The sequence below is a fragment of the Protomyctophum parallelum genome, assembly GCF_964188405.1.
Source record: "Protomyctophum parallelum genome assembly, chromosome: 23".
Taxonomy (NCBI): domain Eukaryota; kingdom Metazoa; phylum Chordata; class Actinopteri; order Myctophiformes; family Myctophidae; genus Protomyctophum; species Protomyctophum parallelum.
Genome location: NC_139715.1, coordinates 1,228,637 through 1,241,747, shown reverse-complemented (window position 1 = coordinate 1,241,747; position 13,111 = coordinate 1,228,637).

Sequence of the window (13,111 nt, the reverse complement as noted above, 5' to 3'; positions counted from 1 at the left end):
TATGCTAACAAGCTAATGCTAACATGCTAATGTTAACATGCTAATGCTCGCATGCTAACAAGCTAATGCTAACATGCTAATGCTAACAAGCTAATGCTAACATGCTAATGCTAACATGTTGATGCTAACATGTTAATACTCGCATGCTAACAAGCTAATGCTAACATGCTAATGCTAATAAGCTAATGCTAATAAGCTAATGCTCACATGCTAACAAGCTAATGCTAACATGCTAATGCTAACATGATAGCATGATAATGATAATTGCTTAAGCAATTAAGCCATTACAGCTTGTTCCTCTTGATGGTCTACGTCCATGTACCAAAGTTTGAGGCTGTAGCATGTTGTAAACAATAGTTGGAGCTGTGTAAAGGCCAGCCAATAGGAAGACAGGGTTTGTGTGTTTGTGCGTGCGTGCGCATGTGTGTGTGTGTGTGCTCAGGGGGGCGGCCCGGTTCTGGCGAGCCACCCCGCGTCTGAAACGGTTGAGAAATGACAGAGTTACGCGTTTCCCCAATTGTCTCCATTGACTTTCAATGTGTGTGCGTGCGTGCACATGTGTGCATGTGCATGCGTGTGCGTGTGTGTGTGAGAGGTGGTCAACTTCACCTTGAATCATTAACAATGTATCAATTTCAGCTGGGCTAGGGCTAGTCTATGCGAATGCAACCACTATTGAAAGTTAAAAGCACACTGACTCAATGTCTGTGCAGCATTTGAGCCACGGACCACCATTTGATGACATTTAGCCTCTCAGAAGGGTCCATTTGGTTACATGTGAGCCAGGAGGTCTCCCCATTGACTTCCAATGGGGTATTTTGTCTTAGTTTATTGCGTTGCCACCAACATTCTAATGCTAACATGCTAATACTAACATGCTAACATGCTAACATTTTAATGCTAACATGCTAATGCTAACATGATATCAAGCTAAAATGCTAACATGCTGCTAACATGCTAACATGCTAATGCTATCATGCTAACATGCTAATGTTATCATGTTAACATGCTAATGCTAACATGCTAATGCTAACATGCAAACATGCTAATGCTAACATGCTAATGCTAACATGCTAATGCTAACATGCTAATGCTATCATGCTAACATGCTAACATGCTAATGTTAACATGCTAATGCTATCATGCTAACATGCTAATGTTAACATGCTAATATGCTAACATGCTAATGCTAACATGTTAATGCTAACATGCTAATGCTAACATGCTAACATGCTAATGCTATCATGCTAACATGCTAACATGCTAATGCTATCATGCTAACATGCTAATGCTAACATGCTAATGTTAACATGCTAATATGCTAATATGCTAACATGCTAATGCTAACATGCTAATGCTAACATGCTAATGATATCATGCTAACATGCTAATGCTAACATGCTAACATGCTAATGTTAACATGCTAACATGCTAATGCTAACATGCTAATGCTAACATGCTAATGCTAACATGCTAACATGCTAATGCTAACATGCTAATGCTATCATGCTAATGCTATCATGCTAATGCTATCATGCAAATATGCTAATGCTTACATGCTAATGCTATCATGCTAACATGCTAACATGCTAATGCTAACATGCTAATGCTATCATGCTAACATGCTAACATGCTAATGCTAACATGTTAATGCTAACATGCTATCATGCTAACATGCTAATGCTAACATGCTAATGCTAACATGCTAATATGCTAACATGCTAATATGCTAACATGCTAATGCTAACATGGTAACATGCTAATGCTATCATGCTAACATGCTAATGCTAACATGCAAACATGTTAATGCTAACATGCTAATGCTATCATGCTAACATGTTAATGCTATCATGCTAAGATTCTAATGCTAACATGCTAACATGCTAACATGCTAATGCTAACATGCTAATGCTATCATGCTAATGCTATCATGCTAATGCTATCATGCAAATATGCTAATGCTTACATGCTAATGCTATCATGCTAACATGCTAACATGCTAATGCTAACATGCTAATGCTATCATGCTAACATGCTAACATGCTAATGCTAACATGTTAATGCTAACATGCTATCATGCTAACATGCTAATGCTAACATGCTAATGCTAACATGCTAATATGCTAACATGCTAATATGCTAACATGCTAATGCTAACATGGTAACATGCTAATGCTATCATGCTAACATGCTAATGCTAACATGCAAACATGTTAATGCTAACATGCTAATGCTATCATGCTAACATGTTAATGCTATCATGCTAAGATTCTAATGCTAACATGCTAACATGCTAATGCTATCATGCTAATGCTATCATGCTAACATGCTAACATGTTAATGCTAACATGCTAATGCTAACATGCTAACATGCTAATGCTATCATGCTAACATGCTATCATGCTAACATGCTAATGCTAACATGCTAATGCTAACATGCTAACATGCTAATGCTAACATGCTAACATGTTAATGCTATCATGCTAACATGCTAATGTTAACATGCTAATGCTACCATGCTAAGATGCTAATGCTAACATGTTAATGCTAACATGCTAATATGCTAACATGCTAAAGCTAACATGCTAATGCTGATATGCTAACATGCTAACATGCTAAAGCTAACATGCTAATGCTAACATGCTAACATGCTAATGCTAACATGCTAATGCTAACATGCTAATGCTATCATGCTAACATGCTAATGCTAAGATGTCTGAGCTGTAAGGGTCCATTTGGTTTCGTTCAGGGGGGCGGCCCGGTTCCGGCGAGCCGCCCTGCTTCTGAAACGGTCGAGAAATGACAGAGTTACGTGTTTCCCCGATTCTTTTCATTGACTTTCAATGTGTGTGTGTGCGTGCACATGTGTGCATGTGCGTGCATGTGCGTTCTTGTGTGCGCGTGTTTGAGAGGTGGTCAACTTGACCTTGAATCATTAACAAAGTATCAATTTCACCTGGGCTAGGGCTAGTCTATGCGAATGCAAACACTATTGAAAGTTAAAACCACACTGACTCAGTGAGAGAACGTATGTCCGAACAAATTGCTCTATCGCAAAAAGTAAACGTCAAATGCGATTTTTGTTTTCGCCGTGAGTGACCCGAGACATTGAGGTACGCCGTGTGCGATCGTGGTATTGGTACGATAAAAAACGTGTTTATGAGAGCGAGTTAAGAAATTGTGTTTGTGATGAAAAAATTGCTGACTCATTCATGCATTTAACATGGAGTTGTATGACACATTATGATGGTACACCTGTCGCTTTCAGGGCTGTAGTTCACGTACCGTATGAATCTGGGCTGTGGTTGTGACATTGGGTGAAAGAGGACGAGTGTGGCTACAAAATTACCGAAACCCATGCGTGTAAAGTTAATATTTTGGCCGTGAGGACGATTTGTTCGGAGAATTTCGCTACAGTCTTCACAATGTCTTGTCCCTCTGACCCGCTCTCTCTCTGGCCGTGCGACACTGCAAGTCGAGATTTTTGCTCAGACCACACACACTTTGAACTGCGACAGCGGGCAAACCGTGCAACGTATTCGAATTCCGTCTGAACCACAACAAAGTCGATGGCCTCGTGTGCTATTTGAGGTTTAAATCGTGTTTCTACGTAACAGTATGCCAGAGCAATGTGGCTCCAAAGTAACGTGTCGTTTTCTGTTTTTACCCGCGTTTCCCCATTGACTTTGCATGGGGCATTTTTCGCGTTGTTTATTGCGAATTACGTCGGCACGGTAACCCCAAACGGAATGAAAAGCACAAGCACACCATTCCCGGCCGAGCCGCACGTTTCGATGTATATATTGTGGGGCTTTGGTGAACCGTGCGGCCGGCCATAGACGTCGAAGTTTCGTGTCTGACTAATAATTAAGTATTGGTTGCGGATTTCAACCTGTGTTTCTGCCATTGCATGGCAGGCACCCAGAATTAAGTATTGGTTGCGGATTTCAACCTGTGTTTCTGCCATTGCATGGCAGGCACCCAGAACTAAGCAATGTTTCATTTGTCTTTGTCCAATTTAGTGTTGCATCATCAGTCTGGTTTACCAGAGGTGAATGAACAAAGAACCATGGCTATGCAAAAACACCACTGCTGTGATCAGTGTGGTAAACGCTTCTCTCAAATGGCAAACCTTAAAATACACCAGCAAATTCACACTGGAGAGAAACCCTATGGGTGTGATCAGTGTGGACAACACTTCTCTCGAATATTCAGCCTTAAAAGCCACCAGAGAATTCATAATGGGGAGAAACCATATGGATGTGACCAGTGTGGACAACACTTCTCTCAAATGTCCACCCTGAAAAAACACCAGAAAATTCATACTGGAGAGAAACCCTATGGATGTGACCAGTGTGGACAACACTTCTCTCAAATGTCCACCCTGAAAAAACACCAGAAAATTCATACTGGAGAGAGAGCATAATATTATGGATGTGATCAGTGTGGACAACACTTCTCTCAAATGTCCACCCTGAAAATCCACAAGCGAATTCACACTGGAGAGAAACCATATGGATGTGATCATTGTGGGAAACACTTCTCTCATTTGACCCACCTTAAAACACACATGCAAATTCACACTGGAGAGAAACCCTATGGGTGTGATCAGTGTGGTAAACGCTTCCCTACAATGTCCACCCTGAAAAACCACCAGAGAATTCATACTGGAGATCAACCCTATGGATGTGATCAGTGTGGACAACACTTCTCTACAATGAGTGGCCTTAAAAGCCACCATAAAATTCACACTGGAGAGAAACCACATGGATGTGATCAGTGTGGACAACACTTCTCTACAATGAGTGGCCTTAAAAGCCACCAGAAAATTCACACTGGAGAGAAACCATATGGATGTGATCATTGTGGGAAACACTTCTCTCATTTGACCCACCTTAAAACACACATGCAAATTCACACTGGAGAGAAACCCTATGGGTGTGATCAGTGTGGTAAACGCTTCCATACAATGTCCACCCTGAAAACACTTCTCTCAAATTACAAACCTTAAAAGACACCAGATAATTCACACTGGAGAGAAAACCAATTAATTGTGATGTGTTATCTTATAGTGAAACAGCTGAACTCTCTGGATCCCACCAGGAACAATTGATTGATTTAATCTGTAGATTTGCAGTAATTTACATTTACATGATTTATTATTTTGTCTCATAGTTTGTTCATGAATGCTTGTAATTTCCTTTGTCATACGATGGATTTGACAGCTTCCTCTCTCAGCTTCCACCATTTTATATGTTATGCATACCCTTTACCCCTAGACTAATTGGTGCGTAACATCGTATGTAAGTAAAGTAGGCTAATATGTTATTAAATATACAATAGAGCCCAGGCCGTAATTCCCCCTTCATATTTCTGTTGATCAATTTGTACTTCTAACACAATCCACATTATGAAATAGTAATAATGATGTTAGTGAAGTAGGTATGGAGGCATGGAGGAGCAATGATTTATTAGAGAATAGGATGGCGATGAAACAAATGTTTCCATGTATAGATGAATTGCAAGTAAACAGACTATTTGAACGGACTGGTCTTATACCATGTTACAGATTCCCCAGATTTGCTGTAGTTTACATTTAGACGATTTTTGTTGTATGTCGGATGTAAATGTCCGGATGAATTGAAAAATGGAGAACCCTGGTGTACAATTTTGTTGTTTATTTTTCCTCGTATCAGGTTTTTTGTTTTGACCTGTACTTTTGTTGAACTGTACCCATTCTACAAACTGAATAAAATGTTGAATCAATCGTTTGTCTGTGCTTTACAAAAAATATAGTATATCATTCATTGTTGTTACTCAACACTAAAACAAACTGCCTATGTATTTAGTTACGATGGATATTCCAAATGCTATTATGAAAGGTTGTTTTATCTTCCTGTTTTGTTCTTCTTAGTATATCTTTAAAGCTTGGTCTATAGTTAAACAAATCATCTTAGTAAATGTGTAGATGTTAAAATCCCCCAAACATGTTTGAAAGTGAAACATCCATTTAAACATGCAGTCTTTGTTCAGTACCAGGAGTCTGCCCATCGCACGATCTCTTTGGTAAACATGTGGGTTGCAAATTCCATCCTAAAGGAGCGAGAACCCTCCAAAGATTTATCAGCTTGTGTTTTAGTTAAATTTCTTCCAGTTTCCCTTACAGTTTCACTTATATTCTGTATGTATCCTATATGGAGACATGGGAAGACCTCTGTTACTGAACAAACAATTATCAATTATGTTTGATGCCTTGCTGTAAACCAAATCGCCCCACGGGGACAAACTAATAAATTTAACCTGATCAATGATTACTAGAGCTATTTAACTACACATATCCCTTACAACACCTGTAACATTTCACAAAGGGTAATATTAAGTTCTGTGTGATAGACCTATTTCTGTAGTTCTTCTGGAACTCCAGAAGAGAGGTGTAAAATGTTCTCAGTTCATCCATAATGTGATCGTTAACAGTTGATCTGTCCAATGCCAGACAACCATTAACACGTTTAATACCTGCATTTGAATGCTTGTCTATAGTGAATGAATCATAAGCCATCATCATTTAGCCTGTTTACATTTTAACCCATTTTATCCTGACTTATCCTGACCACAAATTAATAATAGGCTACTGTATGGACACATGTTTCTGCACACAGGCCTACACATTACACAATGGGCTATGAGACTGAGGATTTGACAATATACTAATTTGTTGTTAGGCCTTGACCAGTTTTGTACAGAAACCAGACCACTGTCTTCTATACTAAAGTGGAAACAAATTGAACTTACATTGCACCTTAATAAAATAATAGTAAAAGTACAGGGGACGTGGTATTATACTGATATACATGATATGAAGGCTTGTGTACTATTTATGAAGACTGTCTTCACTGTCATTTTAGGGGTGAGTGGCAGTTTGTGTTTTGTAAAACAAATAGGCCTAACTGTTTTTCTTTGTAAGATGCTGGGATGTAAATCACAGTTTGAGCAGTTGTTTCTTCACCAGAGCTGGTTCTACTTGGTTCTGATGTTACTGAAAGAATGTAGAGCAATCCTCTTTGACTCTGCTGCATTAATTAATATTCACTTATATTATTCAATACTGTTAGACATATATTATCCAGATACTCATTGCATGTATTGCATTTCCTTTGCTTTCAGGCATGATGGTGAAAGTGTGAATGCACGCCAGTGTTTCTCACTTGGCCTTGACCGCTGGAAAGACAACTATACCACCCTGTTTAATGGAGTGCTGGACAACTACCACCCTGTTTAATGGAGCAGAATCCTGCAGGTGAGAGCTGTGAACACCTTTGTTTACCCCCTGTGCAGACACATTATAGCCTTAGCCTCAGTAGCTAATCAGCCAGTGTTGCCAGGTCTGCTTTTTAAAAACGGCCTTGGGTGGTTGTTGTTTTCCTTCTTTTTGAAAATCACCTCGAGGTCCGCATTGGACCTCTCCCTGGGCTGCATGCGGACATGGGAAGACCTCTGTTACTGAACAAACAATAAATATATCAAGGATTACTAGAGCTATTTTAACTACACATATCCCTTACAACACCTGTAACATTTCATTAAGGGTAATATTAAGTTCTGTGTGATAGACCTATTTCTGTAGTTCTGCTGAAACTCCTCAGAGTCAAAGAGGTGTAAAATGGTTTCAGGTCTGTTCAATGCCAGACAACCAGTGACCATTGACACGTTTAATATCTGCATTTTAATGCTTGTCTATAGTGAATGAATCATAAGCCATCATCATTTAGCCTGTTTACATTTTAACCTGGGGTAAGAATGTGTTTAAAAGTCCGCCGAAAGAAGGTCAAGACTTGTACTGATGATAGTGAATTTATTTAGTCCATAAACCACCGTAAGAACTGACAAGAAAATAAAGAACACAAAACAAAATACTCTGTTAGTATTACACGTAAAAATTGCCGTAGCTCACATTAGCTCCAAATGCAACTATAGCATATACAAAACAGTACAATTCCCTTTCCCTTTTAAATGGTTTCGAGCATCATTCAGAAATTAGAATACCTGTAAACACATTACAATGAATTGACTTTAACATCACCATGCACTTATAATAATGAACTAGTTTTTCCTTTTTAACAGCTGTTTTTAACTCCAAAAGTAATGAAATGCCTCCTTTTAACCCTTTTTAAGTATAATATAATGAAATAAGAAATAAAGACAATTTATATCCAAAATGTATGAAATGCAGTGATAACAATCCTTCCTTTGCATGTAATTATAACCTTTCATTTACAACACACTTTACAGAAAGAGTAGCAAACCAAACTTTAGTTTATAGTTCATTATCCTTGTAGCACCGTGAGCCTTTGCTGCAGAAATACGTCTTTCATTCCATAAACTGAACAGGGTGTTAACAAATCAAAAGTGTACTTTATCAATAGTCCTTTAGTACAACAAACGTGTTGTACTGTATGTTGCAAACACAGTCCAAGTGTACAAACCTTATGCCTCTTCGGGGGGTGCTAAAACAAACATTGAAAGTATCAATGGCAAACAGAAAAAATGCGCGGTTTTCTTTGTAGCAACAGAAAAACATGCGTCTTCTCTCTCTCTCTTGTCTGGTTATTATGTAATAGACTTCCTCTTTCCGGTGCGCAGGTAGCTATGTCCCACAAAACTCCCTTTAAAATAAAAGCATTTGGCTCAAATCACAAAATCAAAGGAAAACAACTTTTTTCACAATAAGATCATAATAACAATGTCTGTTCACCCAGAATATAGAAAAGATCAGTAGAAAACGTGTTTGGGTTCTTTACAACCCTATTGAAACTAATTCCACACACCTGAGTGCTCCTCATTCCCTCAGAGAAACCTGAACAATGACTTAAAGACTTAACGTTGTCCAGGTTTCCCTGGTTTACACAAATACAGTTGTTGCTGTTATTGTCATTTATCCTGACTTATCCTGATCATGAATTAATAATACTGTATGGACACATGTTTCTGCACAGGCCTATACATTACACAATGGGCTATGAGACTAACGCCAGGGCTCCACTGGGCGCGTCTGCGTCGCGTTGCGTCACGCGTGCGTGCGTCAAAAAACGAACCGGTTCTATTTTATGGTGACGGAGACGCGACGCAACGCGGGCAGTGGAGCCACCCTCCATTGATTAAAAGGGCACATTCCCGACGTTGACGGAGACGCGACGCAGACGCGCCCAGTGGAGCCCTGGCGTAAGAGGATTTGACAATAATTTGTTGTTAGGCCTTGACCAGTTTTGTACAGAAACCAGACCACTGTCTTCTATACTAAAGTGGAAACAAATTGAACTTACATTGCACCTTAATATAAAATAATAATAAAAGTAATACATTGCTGTTGATCAATTGTACTTTTAACATAATTCACATTATGAAACAGTAATAATGATGTTAGTGAAGTAGGTATGGAGGCATGGGAAGACCTGAACAAACAATATATCAATGATTTACTAGAGCCATTTTAACAAAACATCTCCTGTACAGCACCTTTACCATTTCACAAAGGAAGTTCTGTAGTTCTGCTGAAACTCATCAGAGTCAAAGAGGTGTAAACTGGTCTCAGTTCATCCATAATGTGATCATTAACAGGTGATCTGTCCAATGCCAGACAACCAGTGACCATTAACACGTTTAATCTCTGCATTTGAATGCATTGTCTATGGTGAATGAAGCATCAGTCATCATCATTTAGCCTGTTTACATTTTAACCTGGTGAAAGAATGTGGTGTTTGTTCATTTTTTAGCATTTGAAAAACATTGAATAAAAGTGCAGTCATCAGAAATAAAATATGACATCATAAAATATGTGAAGGCCTTCACATTGTGATGTAAATCACAGTATGAGCAGTTGTTTATTCACCAGAGCTGGTTCTACTTGGTTCTGATGTTACTGAAATAATGTAGAGCAATCCTCTTTGACTCTGCTGCATTCATTAATATCCACTTATATTATTCAATACTCATTGCATGTACATAATATCCATAGCATATCATTTGTGAACCTCAGTCTCCAGTAGGAGTCCCAATGGAGAGTGTTTGGTAGGAACTACTCATTTGAGGTTTTTAAGGTTTATTATAAACCAGCAGTTTTTATGCACCACATATGGAAAAACTCCCAGGAAACAGCAGGTATGCTGGCACTCTTATTTATGTTACAATTTAACACTGGTCTGTTTTCCACTGCATTTTATTGAGTTTGACTTTCTTTCTCTTCTCTGATGTAATGTTTTGTTATGTTTTATTTATTTTGTTTCCTGATTTACCAATAACTAAATAATCATGTTTTCTATATTATATGCTTTGACTCTGACAGTGTCTGTTATTTAGGATTTATGCTCACTCCTGCATTTACTTTACTCACGTTCACGTCATAGACTGTACTTATATTTATACATCAATGTATTATAATTTGGATATAGTTTAGATTCATTAAATATGAAGCTTACAAAGCAATCTCACAGTTAGCAGTTTATTTCTAGAATGTTGCTTATAGCATGGCCTGGGGGAGGAGCTACAGATAAGTGGAGCACATTACCAGGGGAGGAGCTAGAGAGGGGTGGAGCACATGCAGCAGTTTGTTAGGTTGTGATTGGTGGATACATGTCTATTGCTCTCCTTTTTGGCCAATCAACACCAAGCAGTTAGTGGTTCCACCTCAGACTCTCTAGTATAAGAAGAGTTTGTAGTTGTCAGTTCTCCACAACTCCTCCAGGATATCAATCATTTCTGATCACATCTGACCTGACCAGACTTCAGCTGAAGATGAACTCTCTCAACAATGATGCTCAACAGGGAGGGCCCAAGGACCAGCAAGACCTATGTAAGTTACTTATTGTGTCTATATGGATATACAGCATGCCATAAGGATGTTTTTATTTTGTTGGTGGGCTGGTAAAAATGTTAATTGTGGTAATTATCTAGTTTTTGCTATTTTACGTTTATGAAGTAGTGTCCTCTAAACAATATTTAATTTTCTTTGTCCAGTGTTGCGTCATCAGTCTGGCTTCCCTGTTCTACCAGAGGTGAATGAACAAAGAAGCTTGGCTAAGCAAAAACACCACTGCTGTGATCAGTGTGGTAAACGCTTCCCTACAATGTCCCAACTTACCAGACACCAGAGAATTCATACTGGAGAGAAACCCTATGGATGTGATCACTGTGGTAAACGCTTCCCTACAATGACCAAACTTAAAACACACCAGATAATTCATACTGGAGAGAAACCCTATGGATGTGATCACTGTGGACAGCACTTCTCTCAAATGTCCAGCCTTAAAACCCACCAGAGAGTTCACACTGGAGAGAAACCATATAGATGTGATCAGTGTGGGAAACAATTCTCTCAAATGGCACACCTTAAATTACACCAGAGAATTCACACTGGAGAGAAACCCTATGGATGTGATCAATGTGGACAACACTTCTCTGACAAGTCAACCCTGAAAAAACACCAGATAATTCACACTGGAGATAAACCATATGGATGTGACCAGTGTGGAAAACACTTCTCTCAAATGGACATCCTTAAAACCCACCGGAAAATTCATACTGGAGAGAAACCCTATGGATGTGATCAGTGTGGGAAACAATTCTCTCAAATGGCACACCTTAAAATACACCAGATAATTCACACTGGAGAGAAACCATATGGATGTGATCAATGTGGACAACACTTCTCTCAAATGTCCAGCCTTAAAAGCCACCAGATAATTCACACTGGAGAGAAACCCTATGGATGTGATCATTGTGGTAAACACTTCTCTCATTTGACCCACCTTAAAACACACAAGCAAATTCACACTGGAGAGAAACCATATGGATGTGATCAGTGTGGGAAACAATTCTCTCTTTTGACCAACCTTAAAAGCCACCAGAGAATTCACACTGGAGAGAAACCCTATGGATGTGATCATTGTGGGAAACACTTCTCTCGAATGTCCGGCCTTAAAACCCACCAGAGAGTTCACACTGGAGAGAAGGCCAGGCTAATTGTTTGTGGAAAAGTCTTTTAGTAATTCAAATAATTTAGATTTCACAAGGTTGTACACACTGGATTTAAACTGTTGACTCTTTTGTTAGAATTGTACTAATTTGAGCCACTGAAAATGATCCATATGATATTTTTTAAACAATTGTTTAAGGCTAAACTGTTTAAACGCATTACATGTATATGAGCGTGCTAATTCTAGATTAATATGATGGCGATGAAACAAATGTTTCCATGTCTAGATGAATTGCAAGTAAACTTCTACCATGTTACCAACTTACCAGACACCAGAGAATTCATACTGGAGAGAAACCCTATGGATGTGATCACTGTGGTAAACGCTTCCCTACAATGACCAAACTTAAAACACACCAGATAATTCATACTGGAGAGAAACCCTATGGATGTGATCACTGTGGACAGCACTTCTCTCAAATGTCCAGCCTTAAAACCCACCAGAGAGTTCACACTGGAGAGAAACCATATAGATGTGATCAGTGTGGGAAACAATTCTCTCAAATGGCACACCTTAAATTACACCAGAGAATTCACACTGGAGAGAAACCCTATGGATGTGATCAATGTGGACAACACTTCTCTGACAAGTCAACCCTGAAAAAACACCAGATAATTCACACTGGAGATAAACCATATGGATGTGACCAGTGTGGAAAACACTTCTCTCAAATGGACATCCTTAAAACCCACCGGAAAATTCATACTGGAGAGAAACCCTATGGATGTGATCAGTGTGGGAAACAATTCTCTCAAATGGCACACCTTAAAATACACCAGATAATTCACACTGGAGAGAAACCATATGGATGTGATCAATGTGGACAACACTTCTCTCAAATGTCCAGCCTTAAAAGCCACCAGATAATTCACACTGGAGAGAAACCCTATGGATGTGATCATTGTGGTAAACACTTCTCTCATTTGACCCACCTTAAAACACACAAGCAAATTCACACTGGAGAGAAACCATATGGATGTGATCAGTGTGGGAAACAATTCTCTCTTTTGACCAACCTTAAAAGCCACCAGAGAATTCACACTGGAGAGAAACCCTATGGATGTGATCATTGTGGGAAACAC